Below are 27,648 nucleotides of genomic sequence, written 5' to 3' on the forward strand. Positions count from 1 at the left end.
TGAATTAATTTATGTGATTCCCTCTCAGTAGAAGGGGACACAGTGTTACAAGCTTTGCTTAATGAACAAATTTAGGATGTCCCTTGTCTAGTTGTGTGTAGCAAGAAAAGATAAGGAAAAGGGCCCAGAGATATTTAATGGATTGTCCAAAGTAACACTACTATTTATGTTGCACCAAGTCTCCATAGAAAAAGTAACAAGTAGTAAAGTTGATCACGGTGTAAAAGACGGGGTGGAATCCAATATTACGATTCTCAGATCCTTTGTGACCATGTTTATCTCTGAATAGGTCCCCATAGAGTCTTCTCAAAGTGAAAAAAAACCTATTCTCATCCCATTTATTTTAACATCTCTTATTTTCTACCTTGTCAATTAAAATCTTGGCTCTATTTGTGAGGGATTTTTTCCTCCCAACAGAACTCAAGAATTTCCAGAATAGAATGCTCTGATGTTTTTCCAGGACTTCAGAGATTTTTCTGAAGCTCCTTCTAAATAAGACTCATTCTCAGAGCTCACTGTAGGTCTACTGTCTATATATATAAACTAGGATTAGAGAACTGTCTCTTGTCCAAAGGATGACATCATTTTCTTTTTTTTATGCTCTTAGATCACATCAAAATTATTTGTAATCAACTATATTGAGCAACTTGAGTTCCTGTTAGTAGCAATAATCATAGATCAGAGAAAGCACCAACATTTTAGAAATTAGAGTTCATTGATATAATGAGTTTCTTGAAAGTTGATTTCGTTACTAATTGGTTTCAAGACACTGGGATTTTTGTCTTACGTTTTATTTCTTTTTTTTTAAATTGAGAATAGCATCTGTTAGTGGTCATGCATTTCTTTTTTATATGAATAGACACAGTTGAACACTTGAGTAGTGAGAACTTACCCCATTTCTTCTTTTCCATATTGCCAACTTTAGAATTGGTAGAATGAGCTTTTAATTAATAAATACTCTTTAGAGAAGGACATAGTCAAAAAAAATTCTCTTACCCAACCTTGATAGTTGTTTTAATATAATGGTTTTGGACAGCCTCTCTAGGCCTGTAAAAATCAAGTTCCCTCAAAACTAAGTTTTACCACTTTGAAATCTCTCTGCATCCCTTCCCAAAATGGCATTCAGCACACTGCTCAGGCCACATCTACTTCAAAACTAGTCTTCAAGTCCTGCCAGCCCCGTTTTCCTAGGCCCTTTTTGCATACCCTAACACTCAAAGAGGAGTATCTTAATTAGAATGGGGTAGGATTTTAAAACACTAAGGAAAATATGTATAATGTTTAGAACACAAATTTTGTCAGTGGGAGTTAACACAAAAAAGAGTTAATGACGGAGTTTTCTGAGAATTAAGTCCTATATGCATCTGACAGGGCTTAAGATCAAATTGTGTCCTTGAAATGAACCAATTTCTTCATAAAACGCTAAATTGTCAACTCCATAAACTTTGGGGTTTAGGGGTGAGGGTAGCTGTTTTCAGTTTCTGATATTATTTAATCAACATATCCAGTTTCACAAAAATATAAAGAATGGTTCTGAGTAACATGATGCACTTTCACCCCTAGAAGCCCCCATCTTTCAACTTGGATCAAGATGGGTCTCTGGTTATCAAAGGGTGTACACTTCAAAGTTCATTTTACTTTGCCCATTAGTTTGCACAGAAAAATGTTGTATAGGCTTGCTAAAACATTGCTAAAACTACCACACAGTTCTTGTTCCGCCTGTCATGATTATCAAAACCCACAAACTGATTATTTCTCAAGCTTTGTCCTTGTACTTATCAAAATGTGCCCCATTAGTGTTGAATGTTTAGTTGTGCAGAGTATGCATCTAGGTTTCTTTTTCCAAGAGCACTAAACTGACGTCTGCTGAACGCAATAAAGGAAGTGAAACTCCCTTGACAAAGATATAAAAGAGTTTAAATCCAGGAAATATTTACAAGTCCTCGGTGAATAAATGTTATATTAATTTTTGGCAGAATTACTTAGGAAGCTGTGCAAAGTCTTGCAGAAGAATGGGGACCTCCTCAAAGACTAACATGGTGGTCCACAGAGTCCCAGAAGGTCTTAACCTCTGGGAGTCTCCCAAGAAAAGTAAAGGTTCAGGGAGGAGTGCCTGAACTTTGACCCAGCGCAGTACAAACAACGGTGACCGCACCCCAGACCGGCCAGTGGGTAACTGAAGTTGCAAGGTCTTCCGTCTCCGAAAAAACCCCGCCCCGCCCCATCCCGCCCACCGTCAACTCCGCCAATCCTCAGGAGTCATCGACCGCTCGGCTTCCCAGGCACCTTCAATCAAGTACCTATATGCGGCCCCAGGCCGTGCCCGACGATCAAGGAAGGTCAGTAGAGAGCCTATCGGAGACGAGATGGGGGCGGGGTCGGGGGCCGAGGGCGGGCAGTCTGAGACCGTGGGGCGGAGCGCGCTCGGCGCAGTCGGGTGCGATTGGCCACCCCTGGCAAGAGCCGCACCTCGGACAGCAGCAGCGGCGGCGGCCGCGGGAGGGTCCGTGTGGCGCCCGGCGGCGGCGGCGGGGTTCTGCGTGAGAGAGTGGGACGCGACGCAGAGACTGCGGGCGGAGGCTCCGCGAGGCCAGACCCAGCACTCAGCGACCGGACCAAGGGATCTGCCAGGGGACAAGCGGCAGAAGAGGGACTCGGGAACAAGTGTGGGAGAGGAAGCGGCGGCGGCGACTCCGGGCCCCGGTGGTGACAGCAGTTCTGAGGTGAGAGCACCGGGGCGCGGGGCGGTGACAGCGTGAGCCCAGGAGAGGAGATCACGGGCGGAATGAGGTCGGCGAGGACCCGCGTGAGGGGAGTTACAGGAACGGGTTTGACAGTCCGGACGATCGAGAGGAAAACCCCGAGAGGGGCTGGGGTAGAGGGTCTGCGGGGGAACCCCGAGAGGGGCAGGGGAAAGTGAGTCTGAAGCGGGACCCTGAGAGAGGCCGGGACAGCGGGTCTGGAGAGAGGGGACCCCAGGAGGGGCCGGGACAGCGGGTCTGAGGAGAGGGGACCCCAGGAGGGGCCAGGACAGCCGGTCTGAGGGAGTTCGCCAGAGGGGCCGGGACAACAGGTCTGAGGAGGGGTGGTTCCCCGAGAGGAACTGGGACAGCGAGTTTGAGGGGCGTCCCCGAGAGGGGCCTGGAAAGCAGGTCTGAGGGTGGGGGTCCCCGAGAGCGGCTGGGACGGCAGGTCTGATGGGGTTGGGACAGCGGGTCTGAAGGGGAAGGGGACCTCGAGAGGGGCTGGGACAGCAGATCTTGCGGGGGAGGTCCCCGACAGGGGCCGGGACAACGCGGGGCCGGCGAAAGGGGCTTCTGATCGTGCCCGGCCCTGCGTGAGAGAGGACAGGGAGCCTGGGTCCCGGTCGCTGCGCGGGGCGAGTTAGGACAGCCCGCGGCGCAGAGAAGAGGGGACCGTGCTGCTCGCAGGGTCTGCCGTCAGCCGATCTTCCTGAGGGTAGCGTGTGAGGCGGGGGACATTCTGAGCCCCCGTGACTCCGTGGGGTTACTCTGTGGACCAGGGATTATGTAATGAAACGTCTCCTAAGTAGAACGCACGAACTGGAGGGTCTGGCAAAAGCACCGAGATCTTGAGAGATCAAGAGAGGTAGACGGCCGGACCGTCAGGGTTTCCCATTCGTTTCTTAGAGTTTGGCGTGGATGGCTTGAAAGTGAGGGGCTTCCTGGCCTAATAGCTTAATGAGAACATGAAAAGTTGGAGAGGGCTTCTTCTTCAACCCATCACAAAGACGTTGGAAGGGAAAGGAATCCTTTTAGAGACCCATGTTTTGGCTTACTGAGGATGTTTATTTTGATAGACTATATTTTTCATTTTAGGTCAACAAGCAGCTAAGAAACTTGTTCAGATTTGGCAGCACATCAGTATCAATGTTTACAAGGCAGATTTAAAGAAATACATACTAAGTTTGACTGTTGAACTTTGATATGTTGGCGACAGTTGGAAGGGCAAACTAAATTTTGAGAAGAGATACTGGAGTCGCTAAATTAACAGCACTTTCCAAGTAGATTTCTCATCCTAGAAGCTACCAGGACCAAGCTTTAGGCATAATTCCAGGACAAGCAAAGGAGAGAGAGAAGCCTGTTTAAACCAGACAGACACTGTGTGTATGCCCTGGTGGGAGGCAAGTGTATATGTATTAAAATTCTGAAACAAATAAAAAAAGCAATAGAGAGTGGGAATTGGGGGGGCAGCCTCCTACTTTGAGGGATGTGAAAAGTAAACCAACAACCAGGCTAGTTTTTCACAGTTCTTAGCATATGTTAATACTGCCCTGACTACCTTTCAAATGTTCTCTTGAATGCACATGCTTTGTTACAGGTTGTAGTTTTGCATGGGAAATTTTTAACCTCTTTTTCTCTGTGTGTTGCTTCTCCTAACTCCTCTTTGTGACTCGTTTCTTTTTTATAGAAGCAGACTTGGAAAATGATGGTATTGGGGAAATAATGGTGAATGTACTAACTATATCATTTCACAGTTATTTACATATCTTCATTGTTTCGGGTTTAGAATATGTCTTATTAGAAGCCTTTGCCCGTGTTTAGTAATGAGTAGCTTCAACTAAGAGGAAGAGAGAAATACTGCCTTATTTCTCAGAGACATAATGTGGAAGGCTTACATAGAACTGCTTGTTTAAATCCAAGACAAAAATTACCGAAGTCGTCTTCATCAGGATGATAACAAGTAGAGGACATGTGTCATTTGGGGATTTTATTTGGTGTTACCTGATACAGAACATTTCTTATTTGGCTTCAGAGACTGGAACTTGATGTGGTTATGAAAATTCTACCAACCAGAAGTCCTCCCGTAAGAAATAGAAGTTATGGAGATAAGAGGAAATACAATAGCAAATACAAATTTTGATTATGAGACTTTGTAATTAATTTAAGATGTATTAAGTATAATTTTTTTCCATTAAATTTATTTTTCCAGAACCCTAGGTAGAATTCAGGTAAAAACAGGGTCAGTTAACTGAGGAGGTTATTTACAAGGGGCTTACAAGTATATTCACTGTAGTGCATGTAACATGAAATGGTGTGTTAGAAGGATTGGGAATCTCAGTACCAATAATTCCACAAAGTAATAAAACTGAGCAGATAAGCTCTTTCATCATCCTTGTTACCTCATTTCTGACTGATACAAATGGTAGTTTCTTAAAATAAAACATTAAGTATATTTCCGTATAAGAAAAGAAAGTGTTCTGATACTCCCCTGAGTGATTGATTACTAACAACCATGTTACGTTATGATATTGATCCAGAGATGAATAGAATTTTCAGTGATAGGAAGGGCCTACAATAACTGTTTATTGGGGGGGATAGTAATTCTGTGAGAATTTATTTTCATTTGTTTCACAAAACAAAACACTAGAACCATAAATATGTGCAGTTATTATACCTATGCTCCTTTAAACTGTTTCTTTTCCATTAAAAAATATAACCGACAGTAGAGATTAAGAAGGAACCTTACACTTCCGTATGAATGGTTATAGCATAAAACAGACTGCAAGTTCGTTTTGGTTTGTAGTTCTTAAACTTCTTAGTCTTAGTTTAGCAGGATGTAAGTACTGCCCAGTAAATACAATAACCCATTTTACACTTTCTTTACCTCTTTAGTCCTATACAGTCAAACCATTGTAATCTCAGAGTCTACCTTGATATCTAATTTGGTTTAATGTTTAACCCAACTTGAATAAAAGTTCTCATTGCTTGCCAGTGTTCAGATTTGTTGGTTTCAGTAGTATAGGAGAATGAATGAAAACTAACTATTGGTACTTTTATTTTAGAGTCTTTGTTGAAAAGCCTCTTTCCTTTATAATCTTTTCCTCCAGTCTTTGTTTCTTCCCTCCCCTCCAAAAGAAAACAGACAGGCAGAAAGTTTCCATCTAAAAGTGTTTTGAGACTCTCCTAAGACATTTTCAGATTTTTTTGATTCTTCAATGAGAGATTCCTGTCGCTCAGAGAGAATAGTTTCGAATTAGTAGTTTTGAGTTGTGGGATATTGTACAATTAGTTACATTTCACCATAGGGAGTTTAGTTTATAATTACTTACACTTATCTATTTAACTAGTTGCTTTGTTATTTGCAAGGATATATTAAAATTTTGGTACTGTTTCTTAAATTTAGACTCAGCTTAGTAAAAATAATACTAAATGATATCTACCTAACTATAATTATAGATTAGATATGTTTATTTATGGGCCAAAATGTGATCTCAGTCATTGTTAAGCTATGGGCACCAAAGTAAAAACAATTATTTAGAATTTTTTGTGATAACCAGGAGGAATTAAATTGATACATTTTATTATTCCAGGTATATATTGTTAAAGTTACCTAAATACTTTATACATCAACCTAATGTATTTTTTCTGACAAGATTTGGTAGAGACATTGAAGTACATTTAAAGTCTTTCTAAATTATTTTTATAGTACAACAGAATGACTTAAGGGTCAGTTTCTTGATTTGTTAACACTGAACAGTCTCCTAACCATTTGTCAGCTATCTCTCAAATACACGTTTTTCATCCCCAGAGTAAGTGAGAAAATGAAGATGCCTCGGAATAAAAGTTTTATACTCAGGAAAACCTACTCCCATTAAACACAGAGGTGTGACTCGTGTTGCTTTAGCTCCAAACAGGGAATTGACATGCTGGAGTCTAGTTTGAGCCCTTTCACTTCACCTCTAGCTTCAGTGACGTGATGTGTAGCAAAATCAACCCCACTTTATATGTTTTATTATGCTTAATATTTAATTAGTCAGTTATCAAAGTACTCATTAAAAGAGTTCAATTTTATTTTCTTCCACTATTTTTGATAGACGATGGGATAACGTTTTATTTCCAGATCAAATCAGGACTCGTGCGGTGTATATTTTTTTGTTTTACTTTCTATCTAATGAGACTGGCTTATGTCTGTAGTAATCAAGGCTTATGACAGTTCAAATACATTTTATTTATCCATTACAATAGATGGCACTAATCAAGGCAGAATGCATTCTTTTTTTTTTTTTTATTGGGGAAGGGGAACAGGACTTTATTGGGGAACAGTGTGCACTTCCAGTGACTTTTTTCCAAGTCAAGTTGTTGTCCTTTAAATCTTAGTTGTGGAGGGTGCCATTCAGCTTCAAGTTGTTGTCCTTTCAGTCTTAGTTGTAGAGGGCGCAGCTCAGCTCCAGGTCTAGTTGCCATTGCTAGTTGCAGGGGGCACAGCCCACCATCCCTTGCGGGAGTCGAACCAGCAACCTTGTGGTTGAGAGGACGCTCTCCAACCAACTGAGCTGTCCAGGAGCTCAGCGGCAGCTCAGCTCAAGGTGCCGTGTTCAATTTTAGTTGCAGGGGGCGCTGCCCACCATCCCTTGCGGGACTCGAGGAATCGAACTGGCAACCTTGTGGTTGAGAGCCCATTGGCCCATGTGGGAATCGAACCAGCAGCCTTCGGAGTTAGGAGCATGGAGCTCTAACCTCCTGAGCCACTGGGCCAGCCCCAGAATGCGTTCTTAAACAAATTAACCACTTAATTAATCTTGGCAGTAGATACACAAAACAGAATCACAGTTCATGGCTAATTTTCCTTCTGTTGGAAACATTAGCCTTTACTTTTTGAAGGATGTATGTGTAAATACACAATTATTTCCAACAATCACATGAATATAGTTTTTAAATGATCTAGGTCAAGATGTAATAGCTGAGATACAAAATTACAATATTTTGTTTCATGTACCTTTATGCTTCCATTGTCTCTTGTGCAAAATCCTCTTCTGTCGTTGGGTACCAGTTCCTTGTTTATATGTTTGTCTTTTACTAGCTTGTGAACACTTTGAGGGCAGAGATGGGTCTCATTTATCTTTGCATCCTCTATGCCAACTATAGGACCAGGCACAAAGTATGAAGGATGTTCGATAAGTGTGAATTGGAATGAATGAATTAATAATCAGCAAATAAGTAGGTTATATTTATGTCCATACTTTGTTTCTCATCCTCTTTTAGACCTTTTAGTATATCAAAAGGGTGGTAAAAGAGACTGATTCATTTGGAACACAAGAACAAATGTTAGCATTATTTACCATAAAAAAAACAGCATGATATATTGGAAGGAGAAAGGGCCTAAGCCTCAAAGACACATAGGCACCTATTTTGGCTTTGTTACTATGCCAGCTGGCTGGTCCTGGGTAAGTTACTTAAGTTTTAAAGTTCTCAATTCTCTCATCTGTAAATAAGAATACATACCTTATGAGATTCTTCTAAGGAATAAATGAAGCCATTTATGTAAAGTGCCAAGCACAGTGACAAACTCATAGGAAGTGTTTATAATAAATAGTAGCTGCTTATTATTTTAATCACTTGAAACAATTTTTTTTATTGCAGTTTTTGCTCTACTCTCAGTATCTAATCACTTGCTGAAATTCATGGCTCCTGACTCCAAAACAATAATTAATAGGTTCACACCTAGGGAAATTGAGATTGGGTGAGAGTAAGTGACTTCCCAAGGTCATGCAGACAATCCACAGACGACCACTGTGATTTAGATCCAGTTTTTCAATTCAGTATACTTTCCACTTTTTATCTCTCAATGGTCCAAGAGGAGCTAATGAGGAAGCACTGTGACAATTTTCCAATCTCCTTTTCTTTTTCGTTTTTCGTACATATGTGGCTGCTCTCTTATTCTCCCTAAAGTATGGCTCTGAGTTTCTCATTCACATGTTCAAAACCTTTAATAAATTCTCCATGGCCTACTTAATTCAGTAGCTTTATCAACCTGGTTCCTATTGCCCCACAATTCATGTATGTATGTATGTATGTATGTATGTATGTATGTATGTATTTCCTGTGCCCAACCAGACTGGCCTGCTTACTACTAAGCACTTCCTGATTTGCCACCTATATCTTTGTTCCTGCCATTTCTTTTCCCTAGAACGCCTTCTGTTCCTCATTTTTCAGACCTACCTCCAATGCCATCTTTCAAGAGGCCTTCTCTGATCATCCTCCTTAAACTTTCTCCTTTGAATTCCCTAAGTACTTGCTTTGTATGTTTTCTTATTACACTAGTGTTCTCTCTGGTATTACATTATAGGCTTTGTACTTGTCTTAGCCTTCCTAGATGTCCATCTTCTTGATTTTAAAAGGACAGTGTCTTACATATCTAACCAAGTGTTTTGCAACTCGTTTCTGCTCAATAAATATTTATTGAATCGTATTAAATTGAAATACTTATTTTAAGTTCAAAGATAATATTTCAATATAATTATTGCTGGTAGTGCAGACAATAAGGTATAATTCTAAAGTGAAGAATTCACTTCTGAACTTGACAGTTGGTAAATTCGATGCCAGTGGTAGCAAGGATATGGAAACTTGTATGCTCATATTCAGCATGGTAATATTTCCTAAAGTGACCGTTGACTCTGAATGTTTGGGATTAGTTTTGTTTCCTTATATGATGGTTTTATCAGTAAGGAGTGGGTTCTAACTTCAAGTCTTTTCAGTTTGTTCTCCTATCTCCAGGTATTAGCAACAAATGAAATAAGATTCTGTTTCATTTGCAACAGAAGGTGGGTTGTTGCCTTGAGTCGGAGGTAGAGTCTGGGAGAGCTCTAATACACTGGTCTTTCTTACTTTGTGATATAAGCAACTTGCAACTGTGAACAAATACACAAACTGTTATCCCTACCTTTCATATTGTATTCTCCGTAGTGCTTACTACCTTCTGACATACCAAATATTTCACTTATTTGTTTGTCTTATAGCTCTACACTAGAATGTAGGCTCTATGAAAGCAGAGATTTTTATTTTATTCTTTGCTGTATCCCCAACTCATAGAACAATGCCTAACATGTAGTAGGTGCTCAATAATTATTTGTTGAATGACTAAAGAGATAAATTTGGCTTTTGGAATTTCTGTAATTTGTTGGCTCAAAAGAAGGTTTTGTTATTTTAAACATAAGGAAGTAAAATCTTAAGAAGTAAAGTATAGCTTGGAAGAATAGACTTTATCTGTACATTTTACTCTGTGGATTTCATATTTTTCTTTGAGCAGCCTTAGATTTACTATATATTTGTTTTATTGAGTGCAAATAAAAGCCATTCCTACTGCCGCACCACATATCCAAGAATGATTGTGTCTCACTTAGGCTAAAATCTAAGAAAACTGTTCATTGTAACAAAATTTAATGAAAGCTTGCTGACATGACCCTTAGGCCTTAAAGACTAATAAAACCAAAATTATAATAAAACTTAGTACAGGAGTGTTATCTTGTTAAAAGTACTTCACTTGTTTTTCTTAGATGTTGATATTAACCCTGAAAATTGGTCAGATCAAGCTTCTGATGTTAATTTGGGGTTATCAGTTTTCTGCATGTACAAGTAATTGGGTTTGAAATCAGTTTTAAGCCTGAATTAAAAGAACTTAGTCACTGGTGACTCATGGTGAGAAGTTTTTCCTTTTCCCTGCTGGAACATATGCCATTGCCTCCAACATGGCGTGTTTGAAACACTAAAAACATAAAGACTCCCCTTTTTATGTACTAGGTTCTGGAAAAGTTCTCTTATGTGGTAGGTTCTGGTGGTAGCCTTAATTAGAATGCTTTTTAGTAGTGAGCACTACAGTTGACTTTCCAAATTTCCATACAAATTCCTTTATTCTCTGCCTTTCTGGAAGTTTTCTCATTACATATGAAATCATCAAAAGTCTGCTAGATAATTAGTATATGAGTATAGGGACTTTGTTTTGTCCATTACTATATTCCTGGTGCTTAGAACAGTGCTTTGTACAGAGAAAGCAACTAATACTATTTGGTGAATGAAGTCACATATTCTTAGTAATAATGCATTTTAGAAAAGTAATGAAAGTCGATCAAAATAAATTTTCTCCAGCCCTATTGAATTAGGTAATCATCAATTCACAATCAACCTAGTTTGGGAGGCTCTTGGTATTAGCCCAAGGTAATTCTGCTTTAATAGTTCTTAGCATTGATTATGCCAACCTGAAGTCTCCTTTAGTGATTCACTTACAAAAGGAAGGGTAAATTGGCAACACCCATAAGCCCTTGCACCTGTGGGAACCAATGGGCGTTGTGACAGGAAACACTTAAGCTTGCAATACCGATAGTAACGTGCAGCGCCAGGGTCACGCTGTTTTTATCTGCAGTTCCTTATTAGGATTCTACAAAGTTTCTATATATATATATATATCAGGAATATATGTATATATCAGGAATATATATATATTTAACTATATATATGTAAAAGAGAATTAACTTTAAATTTGAAAATTAAAACGTGAATGGTTATTTGCTTCTTCATTGTCAAGGAACTGGTGAGTTGTCTTTAAGTTCTTTCTTTACCTTCTAATGTATCTCAGGAAACCTCATGCTAGCATACAGGGTGGGGGGACATGGAGCGTGCATAAATGTAAAATGAAAGCTTAAGCAGATATTCTTATCAATAATAATAACCAGTTCTGATATTTAGATGATACCATAACGGTAGGAAGGCATTGATAGAATTTTGTAGATTTTTACATATGATTGATTACCTTGAGCAAGTTTTTCCTCTTTTGTTGGGACTGCAGAAAAATTCAGGAAAATTTTTAGGAAGGGCTTTTCAAAATGTAGAAATGTAAAGCTGTATGAAAAATGCTGTTGACGTTAAGTGTCTGACCAGGAAGTACTCTCTTTCAGCCTCATTTATAAAACTGTCTATAATAACTTCCTTTCTGGAGATGAAGGAGCTGATAGCACGGTGGTGTTCTTACAACTTAAGTTGAGTTCAGTTTTATCTTTCCTAAGTGATGAAGAGGCAGCTTTTTAAAGAAAGCCATTTCTGAGGCAATCTTACTGCTGTAGCTAAATAAAGAACTTTTAAAGTCTTTACTATATTGGATTGGAAATGTAGGAAATGCATTTGAGAAGATATCCGGTGAGTAAGGTTGGTGTTTTCTTTCATATTTAGTGTTTTATTATAAACATTGTTTGTGTCTAAACATTTCTAATAAACTCTTGAAATTCATGTGAATATGTATTGCCTTAGCTCAAAGTCCAGATGAGAGTAATCAACCTCAAAAGTCACTGGATTCATATACTCTATTTATTTTAATTTGCAGTTTGATATTCTACAAATAAATATTAGTGGGAAATTTTTTTCAAAATTTTTTGAATATTTTCCTTTCTCCTGGGGAAGGTAAATACCGAGCTGCAAATAAAATATCAAAATCTTGTCAGAAGAGTCCTTTAAATAAAAAATTTAAATATACTAAAGGCCATATAAATTAATTGATGCAGTTTATGCTAATGATGATATTATTACTGTAAAACAGTACTTCAAAATTAAGCTACTCAAAATGGCATACTATTCATCCTAGAAATCTTAAAAAAATTAAAAGGCCACATCCTATTTCTCTTCTTTTACAGAAGGGGAAAATAGGATAGGAAGCAGAGTAATTTCTTGAATGTAATACCAAATTTAGAGACACAAAAGTCAGAAGATTTGATAACATTTATTTAGTTTTATAATTTTTTAATACATAAAGTTAGTTACTTATTAAAGTATAAAAATAAAATATCTTAACCATTGGGTAATAATTTATGGGATTACACTCGTCCATAAAATGGAATTAGATGAAATAGGAAAGTAGGTCATTTTTTATTTAACATCTCATAGTTTGTATGTTATGCAAAATATTTTATAAACCAGGAAAACTACCTTAATAGTTTCTTTACCAAGTTCACTAGGCTCTTGGAACAAAGTTTAAATGAAATGTGTATAACCCTGACTTCCAAACCCCTAATACTGTACATGTTAGATGTGTAAATTAAAGTCACATAATTGTACATAGGATGCATTTTCATTCAAGAAGCATTGCAGTTGATATTACTGATTTGGGGCCTCTATTCTTTCTAACATATAAAAAAGAAAATTAAAACTTTCAAGTAATCTTTGAAATGTGATGTCATAGAATGTGTGTTTTCTTAAAATTTATGAATGTTAAATACTTAAAGTACAAATTAGCAAATTTTAGTCTTTATAGATAGGGAGGATTTCTATGTGTGAATGTTATATTAGCACTCCAGATGTATTCCAGTCATATTTTGACTGGGGGTGGGGCAGAGGAAGTGGGTCGGGCTTCACAGTAATGACAGATTATTGCAGATTAAATGGCTGCCTTCCAAAACACCACTAGTTGGAGGGAAAAGTGGAAGTTACCAACTGCATCCTATGAATTTGTACACGTTTGTTTAAACAGTTATAACTAAGACAGTTACAACCAGTTGTAACCCACTGTTTGCTGGTTTCATACACAGATGACAGATTTTAAACTTCTGTATTACTTGACATGTGCTTAATGTTCTAGTCTTTAGTTTACCATGGTCGTAGTCCTTATCAGTAGTCTGCAAAGATCACACTGACCCTTTTGTAGAAGACCATGTGTTAGCAGAAAAAAGAGGGGTGAGGGGAGAAAGAACTTGAAACTGTAATGGTTTACTTTCTAGTTAAAAGTATTGCTTGCAGAATTAGAATGTAACATGTCCCATTTAGACAATTTATATAAAATACTAATAAAAATAATCATGTCTTGTGAAGGAGTTTGTAGTTCTCGATTGTTCTGGTTCATTTTGAAATTGAGATTCTTACTGTTGCAACATAAAAGGAAGCTTTGTGGAGGAAATATGACATCTCTGTCCAGATGCATAAGGATGGAATTACAGTGGAGAGTTATTTTTAGAAGTGTCTTATGAATGTATTTTATGTACTGAGAAATAGCTTTAAAAGGTTGGTTTCCATTTCAGGGTCACTGGTAAGAGTTACATAGGTTGCACGGATATTCTACTAACAAAATACTTTTTAAAGCTTTTTGGTGTCACCAGCCAGCCAAGTTTGTCTTGACCTGGCTGATCTAAGTAGGAGCATTGTAAAAAATGTGACCAAATTGAGATCCTGTCAAAACCATCAAATCGTAATGTCCAGATGTATAAGGGGGCAATTAACTCTCATTTCATGGCAGTGTCCCACTCTTCAGGAATAGAGTGCAGTGTTTTCGGTACTATAAGGGAAGGTTAGAAGTGAGTCAAGGAATCTATCCTTTTGTATTACTGACAAAGTTCTTAGAATTGATGCTCCCACCTAATTTTTTTACACAATTAGTAGCATGTCCAGGTCCCTTATATCTCTTTTTATTTTGGTCACATATGTTTGGGGTTGGCAGTATAATCTAATGATTAATAAGAGCATGTCAGATGAATATGTCTGCACTTGCTAGCTTACTGGCTTTGTGACCTTGTACAAGTCCCTTAACCTCTATAGCCTCGGATTCTTCAGCTGTAAAATGGGCATAATCTTAGTACCTACCTACCTCACAGGTTGTTATGAGGACTAAATGAGATCAGGTATGAAAAGCACAAGTTTGGCCACACATTGTAAAGGAAGAGCTCTGTGAGTAATAGTAGATAGGTTTATTTTTCCTATTTTTGGACATTTCAATTCTTATTAACAGCTCCACCAGAAAATGACCATAGGAAGAGATACAAAACAATACATGCAATCATGTGTAGATAATAGAATTAGTGTTACAATAATAGAATTATTTAGAAAGTACCACAGGAGCACTCCCCTTTCCACATTACCTACTATCCATTCTAAAGGGAGAGGGGAAGCAGCGGAAAAGTTGACTATAGATTTAAATAATTTTTACTACAAAAAATTAATCTGCCAAATGTAGCTTTAGTAACATTTTCTGTTTGTTTTTCACTTCAGAGAATTGCCTCCCAATTTGATAGCACATCTCAGGAAAGCAGCATGGCAAAGTGCTGATTTATTTCTTAGTTCATTTTCTCCATAGAATTTTTTGTTTTCTTCTGACTGGATCACCATCAGATATAGTCAGGACTACGTCTCAAGATTTTAGATAAGCTAGAAAAAAAGTTGTTTTTTGTTTGTTTGTGGAACCAGACAATAAAGAATATACATTTGAGTATAAAGAAGATTTTTCTGTTTTCACTACCTTACTCAATGAGGGTTCATATCCTGTAATGGGTCAGTTCACTTTGTTTATGTATTGAAAAACAACTAATTTTTACGTAAGCATATTTTCATGGGCTGTGTTAGCAAAACAGATGTGAAATTTGGGGGCACCTGCATTAAATTTACTAAACAAAACAATGAAACTACTTAAAGCGTACTTGAAAAACATTTGGGTTCCGTGAATATATGTCTAGTGTTTGAAATTTCCAAGTCTTATTAATCTATAGTACAACCTCTTTACCTTGTAGGCAGCCTCTGGATTAGTCTATGTCTCGTCCTTGTTTCTGGGAGCCCCTAATTTCACAGTCTCAAGGCGCATCACGTTACCTCCGAAATACATAGTGTCTCTGCACCTATCCTACTCAGCCCCTTATCACCCCATTCCTGGGTTACCACAGTTGCCTTCCTTTGTTTTCGCCTGTTTTGTCCAACTCATCCGATTAACTTTCTTTAAAGGCTACTGCTTGCAGCCTGTCACTCCCCTTTCAGAAAGCTTCGTTGGTTCCCTGTTATCCACCATGCTAAATCTAACCTCTTCTGCTTGACTTTCCCTGCCCAGTCTAAGCTGTCCCACACGACTTATCTAGCTTCATTTCCTATGTTTTTTGGCCCATTCTTTCTGCGCTATTGAAGTCAGTCTGTCTCTCAAATACACCACATTCATTCAAGTCGGCGCCTCTGGTAGTGTTATTTACTTCACTCAAAAAACCCTCCTCACTTCTGTCTGCCTGCTCAGATTTTACCTTTTTTTCAAGATCCTGTGTAAAGTTGACTTCCTGTCTGCAACTTTTCCTAACTATTTCAGTTACTGTTTTGCTGCAAACTCCCAGGTGACTTTGAACTTAGCAAAGCAGTGTGCATTGTATCTTACATTATTTACTGTTTTATCTTCACTAATGATGGAAAAATTTTCAATACAAAGAGCATATCTTACGATTAAATTTTTCACAGTTCTTAGCATAATGCTGAGGTACCAGACTTTGATGTGAAGGAAAAGAAAAGAAAGTAAATATTTCATTATACCTATAAAAAATAAAGTCAATCACCCCAGTAATATTGAAGGGATCTGAGTATTTTTCCAATTTGGGTGAGGTCTGTCGTCTCAGGAGGCAAATGACAATTTTGTAACTGGTTATAGATTAAATATGATTGCTTTATGAGAAACTATGTGTGTGTGTATTTATATGTTGTATGTCAAAAGCTACATATGATTTTATTTCCTTTCTTAAAATTATATAGCCAACTTCACTTAGAGAGGTTTAGTTTGATATTAACAACTTTCTATCCTATCACTGTTACATCAAATGTGATCAATACATTTTATATAACCAAGAAGTCTTCTTACCCAATTATTTAAGTAGTTTAAGTGTAATTAAGTTCCTACTATGTATAAGGTTAGACTCTGTGAGAGGATACTGAAATTAATTATATATGATTCCTGTCCACAAAAAACTGTTAGGAATTCTGTTAGGGAAGGCAAAGTATGTACTCAGAAGCTTAAATGTAAGAATACTTGATACTTCACTTAGGTGTCTATTGCTTTAATTCTCAGTCAGTCTCTTGTCTTTTGAAATAATACATGCCTTCCTTTGTATTTGTGCCACCCAAATGAAAACTTTTTTTATGTTTCCCCCTTCTTTATTTTATTTCCAGTTTTACTGAAGTATAATTGACATAAAACATTGTATTAGTCCAAGGTGTACAACATGATTTGATATATGTATATATTGTGACATGATTACCATAATAAATTTAGTTAACATCCATCACCATATGTTATTACAGACTTTTTTTTTTTGTAATAATCCGCAGAACTTATTTATTTTATAACTGTAAGTTTTTACCTTTGACCATCTTCACCCACTGCCTGCCTCTGGCAACCACCAATCTGTTCTCTGTATGTATGAGTTCAGTTTCTTTAGATTCCACATATAAGTGATATCATACATTATTTGTCTTTCTGTGATTTATTTCACTTAGCATAATGCTCTCAGGGTCCATCCAAATTGTTGCAAATGGCAGGATTTCCTTCATATATATATATATATGTATGTATACATACACATATATCCATAAAAAAGAAGGAATGTATATATATATATATATATATATATATATATATATCCATATATATATATCCATATATATATATCCATAAATGGTATTTTCTTTATCCATTCATCCGCTGGTAGACACTTAGATTGTTGCCGTGTCTTGGCTATTATAAAAAATTCTGCAATGAACATGGGAGTGCAGATATCTTTTCAATACAGTGATTTCGTTTCCTTTGGACATATACCCAGACATGGAATTGCTGGATCATATGGTAGTTCTATTTTTAATTTTTAAGGAGCCTCCATGCTGATTTCCGTAGTGCCTACACCAATTTACATCCCCCACCCTTTTTTGTACATGCCTTCCTTTGTATTGATGCCAAAGAGCATATAGGACACCCAAATGCAAACTTTTAAAATGCAAAATTTTTATATATGTAAAAGTATGGATATTTGGAAATGTCTCGTTAATGCTTTGGATTTTGTGTTGATGCTGGTTATATGTGCAGCCAGTAGTACCAGATCCTTTATTCATTTATTTATTCAATAGATATTTACTGAGTATCTACTTGTGTCAGGCCTTGTACTAGTGCTGAATAGGACTATGTCTTATTTAAACTAATAAGCAGCAAGTTAAGCTATTTGGCAAATGCAGTGCCCTACAGATCCATATGATGCTAGAAAAGCACACCGGAAGGTTGCTGAATCATCCCCTATTCTAATTACCTAAACTAGTATACAAAATACCTGTCCTTTATTCTTGGTTATGCTTCAGATTTATCTTGTAAACTTAGACCGGTTATTTAAACTTGCTACTCCGCAGGATGGAAATAGTAATTACTGATTATTGAGTGCTTGCTAGGTACCAGATATTGCAGTATGTGCTTTATATAACAAATATCTCAATTTGATATTGAGAAGTGAATTAACGAGATGAGAAAGCAGTAGGACACAGAATTAGAGGCCATTTTTTTTGGTGGTGTTGGGGGAGGTGGTTAACTTAACAAAGGGAGACTGAAGGAGGGAGACAATTGAGTATACAGAGAAATTTGAAGGTGGACTGGAGAAAAAAATGGAGGAAGCTTACATTGAATGACCTCAATGTAGGATTTATAGTATTGTTGTTTATTAGTAGAACTACAGATGGACTAGTTAGAAGTAGAAAATACCTCGAATTATTTCAGGCGTATATAGAAAGATTGAGTTCTACCTTTCTATCCTATATAAATGTCATTCTTTTAGCTGTGTACTGGGCATATCTTTGCCTATGCTTTTAAGTGTATTTTCCTCCTCAAAGCGTAGCTACATGATGCGATATATAGTCTACCAGTTAGGCCTTTTGAGTCCATTTTTCTGCTAATTATTCAAGCTGTGTTATTTTGAGTGCTAATAACAGTGGAAACTCCAGTACAGTATTTTGTTTAAAAATTAACTTATAATCCTCAGTTTGATTTTTTTTATATAAATGTTTTATTCTATCTAAAAGATACCCAAAACTAATATTGTTGTGTTTTCTATAGAACAGAAATTTGGTAGTGATCCGTTTTGTAGTATGGCAGGCACTGTGGAGACATTTTAATCTGCACAATATTTATTTAGTTAAAATAATGTGACTTTGAAATTAAATTCCCTGTTAGAAGATGTTGCAAAATCAGTTCTTTATTAATCCTGAAGTTGTGAGTTCCTAGCAAAAAGACGTGTTAGTAAATGAGTAGTTATGGAAGCTAAGATCTCTCTTCATTCCTTTTAAAGTTTTCTCCTCTCCCCCACAAACTGGTAGGAAGTCCTTGATCTAAGATAGCTCTTCTTACACAATTTTAACAACTGCATACGCAATACATGGTTTTTGTTTTAATAAATAGAAAATACATTTGAGTAATTAGAAGAAAATAAGCTATCTTCTGTAAGCAATGTATTCTGACATATAACCTCCAGACTTTTTAAAGATATTTTTAAAAAATAGTATAGGAAGGTTATATTGAATGTGTTGTTTTATAATGCATTTTTTAACTTTAACAATGTATCATTTGATACCATATTAGCAAATATTCATATTTCTATGTCTACATATACCGCATTGTTTTCAAGCCAGCATTGTTACTCAAGGCATTGTTACTCTTAGTTTTTATTCTTAGAAATTATTCTAAATACCTCCTTATTTATTCTCTCTTTCTCTAGGTTTCTTTCCAGTCATAGGAGATTCTATAGCAGATAGACCATAAGAACTTGGTTTCCAAGAACATGGTTTAATGATTTTTTTATAGGGTAGGTGAATAGCTTTATTATACTGTATGTCCCAACAAAGGCTTCCATTGCTTACGACTATATTCCCTTGTTCCCCATCAACCAGAAACACAGGCTAGTAATGTCTGACAATTCTCCCCACCAACAAGTGCTAAAAAGGATGCATCCTTATCTCCCTAAACACATGGCTCTTTTCCTTGGCCTTCATCTGTTGCGGAGCAACTCTAGCTCCCCTTCTGCCCTGAGACCATCACCAGCCTTCCTTCCTCTTATATTCCTATCTATTCAGAATGTTTTTGGTTCAAGCTCTGCATTTCAACTTCTTGGTGATGAACCCTTTAAGATCGTCTTTAAGACCGGAGGGACTTTGGAGTTGTCCAAGGTGACCAATTACTGCAATCAAGTAATGAATATTGATTATCCATAATTGTAAAGGCTATATTTTGGACTCCTTTAACTAACTGAATTCATTTTTTCTATTTTGTATTATTTTAAAAAAATTTATCCTGATCTGACCCTAAAAAATACATATTTTCATTCTCTTCTTACTAAAAATTTAACTTCAAATTTATGCCTATAGTAAATATGAATACAAGTTTAGAAGCTGCTTTCAAAAAGTAGGGTTCAGTCAGCTTGGTTTTTAACATTTTATTTAATGACTAGGTGATTAAGTAAGCTAAGCTTACAAAATTTGCTAAGTAATCCTTAACTGGCTAGCATCTTTGAACAACAAATTAAAATTCTCATTATCCTTTTATTTATTTATTTATTTTTATTTTTTTAATTTATTGGGGTGACAATTGTTAGTAAAATTACGTAGATTTCAGGTGTACAATTCTGTATTACATCATCTATAAATCCCATTGTGTGTTCACCACCCAGAGGCAGTTCTCCTTCCATCACCATATATTTGATCCCCCTTACCCTCATCTCCCACCCCCCACCCCCCTTACCCTCTGGTAACCACTAAACTATTGTCTGTGTCTATGAGTTTTTTTTCTCATTTGTTTGTCTTGTTCTTTTGTTGTTTTTGGTTCATATACCACAAATAAGTGAAATCATATGGTTCTCTGCTTTTTCAGTCTGACTTATTTCGCTTAGCATTATGCTCTCAAGATCCATCCATGTTGCCACAAATGTTCCTATATCATCTTTTCTTACCGCCAAATAGTATTCCATTGTGTACATATACCACAACTTCTTTATCCATTCATCTATCGAAGGACATTTTGGTTGTTTCCATGTCTTGGCCACCCTAAACAAAGCTGCAGTGAACATTGGAGCACACGTGTCTTTATGGATAAATGTTTTCAGATTTTTTGGGTAGATACCCAGGAGAGGGATTGCTGGGTCATATGGCAATTCTATTCGTCATTTTGTCAGGAACCTCCACACTGCCTTCCATAACGGCTGCACCAGTCTGCATTCCCACCAACAGTGTATGAGGGTTAAAATTCTCAGTATCCTTGACAAGGTGAAGGGGTGCATGGGTATTAACAAGAGGAAGTTGGCTAGGGCACATATACTGAGTGATTCATTGAAGAACTAAAAGAAAAAAAAAAAGTAAATATAAGAGGGGGTTCCAGACTTGAAAAAAGCATGACAGAAAGAGAAATGGGAACGTGAACTATTATCATTTTAAAAGCTATAATACTATTAATAGTATTAATCATAATATCAGTTGATCATAGTTCATTTTGCAGTTAAAAGGAGCCTTATTTTTATTTTTTTAGCTAAATTCTTTCCATTAATTTCTGATATGTATTGAGAGAGGAGGAGAGACATACGCAAGTGATTAAAACAAAACAAAAAAAGGCCTGTAAGATCAAAAAGTTCGAATTGCCACATATCTTTCGTGTTATTGAAGATTTTGTGAAGTGATACTGCTGATACCACATTTCTTAGCTGGGATTTCCATCATTGTCAAAATATGAATAGGTATTGTTGATGTGAACACCACTTCTCCCTCGTGAGCCAGGTAAGACAGATGGTTGTGCTAGAATGAGGTATTCTGTCTCTTCTGTATATTAACAGAGATTTACACTTGTACTTTTATCTACTAACTGAACAAATCAACTCTATAATTGCCTTACCTGAGTCTAGTGGGTTATATTTACTATGACACCTGCTTTTACTTTGTTTTAAAAGAATCAAGAGCTTGAATTTTTGTATTTTGGTAAATCAGGAAAAAAATTTGGAATGTACACAGGATAAAGGGCAATAGGTACATTAGGGATTCTGAGGGGAAGTGAGTGAAGTAAATATAAACAATAAAAATAAACAGGATTAGAGTGTAAGTCCATTGTCAATGTTCTAAATTTGAAAAGTCCATACAGGGTTTCTTATGTAGAACTTGGAACAATTAAGTTCTAGGGAATTTTTATATAAGACACTGAGTTTAAAAGAAATCATTAAATCTCAAAAATTCCCATCTCTAAATTAGTGTCTTTAAGTACTTCTTTTACGTTAAATGTATTAATGGTTTAATTTGGTGTTCCGACACTTTATTCTACTGTTAGCTAATGCAGTTCCCTGAACATATCAAACCTTAATAAGTATTTGTAATTATTCTATTGGGGATTCTAAGTCCTAGGTTAATGTAAAATGTCACATATATGGAGGGCACTGAGAGTCCTGAATTTCCATAACTAATTTTTGCTTTTGATTAATGAATTTGCTCCACAGTGAAGTGCTATCTAGACTTTACTATAATGGCTGTGGAAGGGATATGCATATATATGTATATATACACATATATATACACATATATATGTGTATATACACATATATATACACATATATATGTATATATCTCCTAAAAAATGCTATTAGAATTTAATGTGCAAATTTCAGAATACCTAATAATTTCTAATGAGGGCTTACAATGTCTTACAACAGAGTACCATCAGATATTTTATATTGCATATTTTATTTATTGATAGTACCTAAGTTTATAACTCTTTGTTGTAATATCTGATTAAAGAGTCTGGCAATTGCTGTGTTGATTTCTGCAGGCTTCTGTGCATGATAAATTTCTAACCTTTGTTATTATTTCAAGTCTTGTGCTTCTTACAAGATCTTTTCAACACATTAGAGAAAATATTAACTTTACTGAGCTTTATAAAAGGATAATATTCAAAGTTATTTTATGTTGCGCTAATGAAAATTTTACTGATCATATTTACATAGTAGTTAACAAATTAGAACATAGTCTGTAACTGTCAGCAGGTTCCTCATGCTTGCTTTCTTACTGGAAACACCCATTTTATAATAGCAAATCTGCCTACTCTTTGAGATGAGGCAGCCGCATGATCCCTCCTAATTCTGAAATCCTATGATTTCAAACTCATTTCAAATGAAGGAGGAAGTATTTGGCCAAAGTAGAACAGTGAAAATGTTAAAACAAGCAAGTGAGAGATTACAGATGAGTTTTGTTAGCATGACTTGGTGGACTTCCTTGATAAAAATCTTAGTATAAAACCATGACTATGGGCAGTTTTGTAGTTAAAACTGAGCAAAGAAGGAAGTGTTTTGAAAACAGACAAAAATGAAATCAACCCTTCTCCCCCAGTTTTTTTCCTAAGTTTACTTAATTTGACCATGTCCCTATACATTTGTAGTATACATAGTACCATCACCCTGCTTAATAACTTAATCTGGTTATTCACTCCTTTTATATTATATTTAATTATTTAAATTCATCAGAACTTTAAGTTTTAAATGTATTGACTTATTGCCATTAGAATAAAATTTAGACAGATCAACTAACCACAATATTTGGACCCAACTTGGACTCATATAGAATCAAAAAAGAAAAAAAAAGAATTTATGAGACAGTCTGTGATACTTGAAAATTTGACCTCATATTTGATGGCATTAAGTTTTTTGTTACATTTTAGGTATACTTATGGTATAGTTATTGTTTTTTAAAATAATTTTTTTAGACATACAGTCTGAAACATTTATGGATAAAATGGTCTATCTAGGATTTGTTTCAAAATCATGGAGAGTGGAATGGGGAAGGGGGTGGACCAGGAGTTGATAATTTAAAGCTGGGCATTTAAATTATAAAGGCAGTTTATTATATTCTTCCATCAATTTTTCTTTATGTTTGACATGTTTCATTAAAAAAACTTTCAGAAAAGTACACTTAATACCCATCTATGAGGTTTCATATAGAAAACTTTAAATGTGTTTATTCCTTGAAAAATGAAAGAAAATCATTACCTGCAATAACTTCCACACCTTGTCACTCTCTTCTCATAATGCAGATTCCTGACCCACTTTTTGGTGTTAGAAAAGAGCTGTTAAAATCCTCACCTGGTGGAAAAAGAAAACAAGGGGAGGAAAGTCACTTCATTGTTCCCAGAAGGAGTTATATTTAAGTCCTTTGCTCTTCTTCCCTCTCCAGCCTGGCGGAGAATTTTCTCTTTTTTAGGGAGAGCAGAGGGGGCGAGATTTAGCCAAATTAACATTATATTAGAGAGATACCATTCAATTGTATTGACAGTTTATCACAACCAAATACATGTATATGTGCACAGAAATGTATGGAAAGTACTTATAGTTATTCTCCATAATTCAGATTTATAATTTAGTCTCTCCAAAAATCGATATTTTAGGTATGGAAGCTCTAACTTGTTGCTAAAATATTCATTTTGTGTTTTAAGAGAAATGTGTATAATTTCTGAATAGCATAAATAGCATGTGGAAATGATCATTTTGGATGGTCAAAATATTAATAAATTGACCGCAACATGCAAGGTTTTGTGAAGTATAAAGAATAGTTATTATTTCAAAATTTTAAAAATTGGGAAAAGAAGAATTTCAAATTTAAAACTGATTTAAAAGAGCATGCTTGCTTTGGAAGAATCTGCAGAAAAGAGCAATGAAATCAATAAATGTCTCTGCTTCACAGCCCTCTGATATGATTCATCACACAGATTTAAAGATAACAGTGTTTTGAACCATTTAAACCATTGGTTATGAAGACGTAACTTCCACGAATTCAGTACATTTGGGAATTGAGTTTTCTGGTAAATTGAATCGTATGAAGAACTGAGAACTTTCATTCACTTTAAGCCCTTCTCTCGGTTTCTCACCTTCTCTTTCTCCTCCCTGCTGTTCACCCTCCTCACTGCCATCAGAGTCAACTTTCTAAAAAGTAAATCTGATCATCATTCACTGGCTTCAAATACTCTGGTGTTACCACATTGTTGATGCGAAGCCCAAATTGTCTTAGCGTAGCATCATCCATAGTCAGACTCCTAGCTTTAGCCTTCTTCTTTTTTTTTTTTTTGCCTCTCTGTAGAGAATTGTAGTTCTATAGAGAATCATAGGCTGAAGTGCAACAAACTCTTTGCTGGTCCCGGGGAATCCTATGCCATCTTACACTGCTGTGCTTTTGCATGCTCTATTCCCTCTGCTTGGAATGGTTTTTCTCCTCTTCCCCCATCTCATCTTGTAAGACCCAGCTGAAAGGTCACATCTTTGAAGCCTTTCCCCAATCCCCCCAGACAACACTAGTTAATCTCTTCTCTGTTTTCATACGTACTTTTCATTATGTCACTATTTTTTGTACTGTATTCTATTTGGTGGTGTTTATCACCCTTTCTATTGATTAATTATTTCATTCATTCAGTCATTTATCCATTAATCAGTTATTAATTGAAAAGTTAGTGTGTTCCAGATACTGTTTCGGCACTGGAGATAGAGTGGTAATTAAAAGTCAGTCTCTGCCCTCTGCTAGTGGAGGATATGTACATTTTTTTAAAATCACAAAGACATCTATATAATTACATTTGTGACATCGGTGAAGGTAGGATCTCTATTCAGTACCCCTTTCTAAATTGCCCACTCTGTATCTTCCCACCTCCACCCCACCAGCACATAAACAAATGCCTTACACCTAGGAGCAACTCAGTAAGTGCTTAAAGAAGTAAATGATAAATATATAACTAAACATGAGTTCCATGGCTTTTTTAAATTAAAGTTTGCTTTTTGTGATTTTTTAGGTTCACACACAGTGGTAAGACATAATATAGAGATACCTCACATACCCTTCACCTTGTTTACCCCAATGATAACATCTTACAGAACTATAGTACAATATCACAACTATAATATTGATATTGTTCAGATTTCCCCCAGTTGGTTTTACTAGTGCTGGTGTGTGTGTGTGTGTGTGTGTGTGTGTGTGTGTGTGTGTGTGTGTGTGTGTGTGTAGATGTATGCAAATTTTCTCATGTGTAGGTTTGTATATCTACCACTACAGTCAAGATGAAAAAACAGTTCTATCACCACACCTACTCCATCCCCTTCTCCCCAGTCTCTGTCCTTAACCCCTGGCAACCACTAACCTGTTCCGATTTTCTGTAATTTTGTCATATCAGGAAAGTCATACAAATGGAATCATACAGTATGTAAACTTTGGGGACTGGCTTTTTTTCACTCAGTATAAATTCTCTGGGGATTCTTCTAAGTTGTTGCATATGTCGATAATTCATTCCTTTTTATTGCTAAATAGTATTCCATAGTACGTATGTTTTATAGTTGGTTTAATCATTTTTCTTTTGGAGGACATCTGGGTGGTTTCCAGTTTGGGGCTATTAGGAATAATGCTGCTATGAACATTCATGTAAAGGTTTTTATGTGAACATAAATTTTCATTTTTCTGGGATAAATGCCCAGGAATGCAGTTGCTTGGTTGTATAGTAATTGCGTGTTTAGTTTTTTGTTTTTTTCCCCTTCTTCCGCCTCCCTCCCTGCCCCCCCAATCCAGTTTGAGCCGTTGTTTCTCAGTCTAGTCGTGTAGGACACAGCTCCCTGGCCCATGCTGGTATTATGAGCCTTGCGCTCCCACTGGGCTGAGGAAGTCAGTCGCGGTGGTCGGCCGGCTGCTGGCCCCTCTCGATGGCTGTCGGCCGCTCCTGCCAACACATGGCAGCCCATGGCAGCCCAGCTCCAGGGAGAGCTGTTGTTCATAATCTTAGCTGTAGAGGGCGCAGCTCACTGGCCCATGTGGGAATTGAACCTGTGACCTCGGCATTAGGAGCATGGTGCTCCAACCACCTGAGCCACCAGGCGGCCCCACCCAGTGTGTTATGTTTTATAAGAAAGTGCCACACTATTTTTCAGAAAGTTGTACTGTTTTATATATAAAAGAGCAATGTAGGAGAGATCCAGTTTCTTCTATCCTCACCAGCATTTGGTTATGTCACTTTTTTATTCTAGCCATTCTGATAGATGCATAGTGATTATCTCATTGTGGTTTTAATTTGCATTAAGTCAAACATCTTTTCATGTGCTTATCTTTCATTTGTATATCCTCTGTTTGTCTTTTGCCCAATTTCTAATTGAATTTTTTTTTTACTGTTGAATTTTGAGAGTTCTTGATATATTCTGCATACTACTTACTCTTTTGTTGGGTATATGGTTCGCAAATATTTTCTCTCAGTCTGTAGCTTGTCTTTTCATCCTTTTAATGGAGACTTTGGCAGAGCAAAGGCTTTAAATTTTGGTTAGGTGAAGTTTATCAATTCTTCCTTTTATGAGTTATGCTTTTGGAGTCAAGTCTAAGACCTCTTTGCCCATCACTAGATCCTGAAGGATTCCTCCCACACTTTCTTCCTAAACATTTTATAGTTTTATTTTACATTTAAATCTGTAATCCATTTTGAGTTAATTTTTTTATAAGGTATGAGGTTTGGGCCAAGGTTTGTTTTTTAGCCTATGGATGTCCAAGTGCTCCAACATCATTTTTTGAAAAAGTGTCCTTCCTCCATTGAATTACTTTTGCAACTTTGTCAAAAATCAGTTGGGCATGTTTGTGTGTGTCTATTTCTGGGTTCTCTATTCTGTTCAATTGATTGATGTGTCTATCTCTCTACCACTACTAAACTATCTTGATTTATATAGCTATATACTAAGCCTTAATATGAGGTAAAGTGATTGCTGATATTTACTCCTTTTTAAGATTGTTTAGCTATTCTAGTCCTTTTGCCTTTCTGTATAAATTTTAGAATAAGTTTGCCTCTGTCTACAAAAAATCTTTTTGAGATTTTTGAGAGAGGAATTACATTAAAACTATATCAGTATATCAATTTGGAGAGAATTGACAACTTTTCTATGGTGAGTCCTCTAATCCTTGAACATGGTAAGTCTCTTCATTTACTTAAATCTTTGATTTCATTCATCAACATTTTGTAATTATCAACATGCATATTATGTGTGTGTTTTGTTAAATTTATACTTCAGCATTTGATTTTCTTTGATTGTAAATGATACTGTTTTTAATGTCAGTTTCTACATGCTTGTTAGTA

The 27,648-nt window shown here is 36.5% G+C and overlaps 1 protein-coding gene across 3 annotated transcripts in view; it reads left to right on the forward strand.

Moving 5' to 3' along the window:
* The first annotated feature begins 2,460 nt into the window (after nucleotides 1-2,460).
* TAOK3 (TAO kinase 3) overlaps nucleotides 2,461-27,648 on the forward strand; it is a 157,213-nt gene continuing 132,025 nt past the window's right edge. Inside the window, exon 1 of one of the 3 annotated variants that reach the window (XM_019753979.2) lies at nucleotides 2,461-2,723. The gene's annotated coding sequence lies outside the window, so the exon portion shown is untranslated. Of the gene's footprint in view, nucleotides 2,724-11,284; nucleotides 11,329-27,648 lie in introns of those variants that run through there. The other 2 variants (XM_074320999.1, XM_074320998.1) reach the window with 2 other exon arrangements.

The sequence above is a fragment of the Rhinolophus sinicus genome, linkage group LG16 (genome assembly GCF_036562045.2).
Source record: "Rhinolophus sinicus isolate RSC01 linkage group LG16, ASM3656204v1, whole genome shotgun sequence".
In the NCBI taxonomy this organism is placed as follows: Eukaryota; Metazoa; Chordata; class Mammalia; order Chiroptera; family Rhinolophidae; genus Rhinolophus; species Rhinolophus sinicus.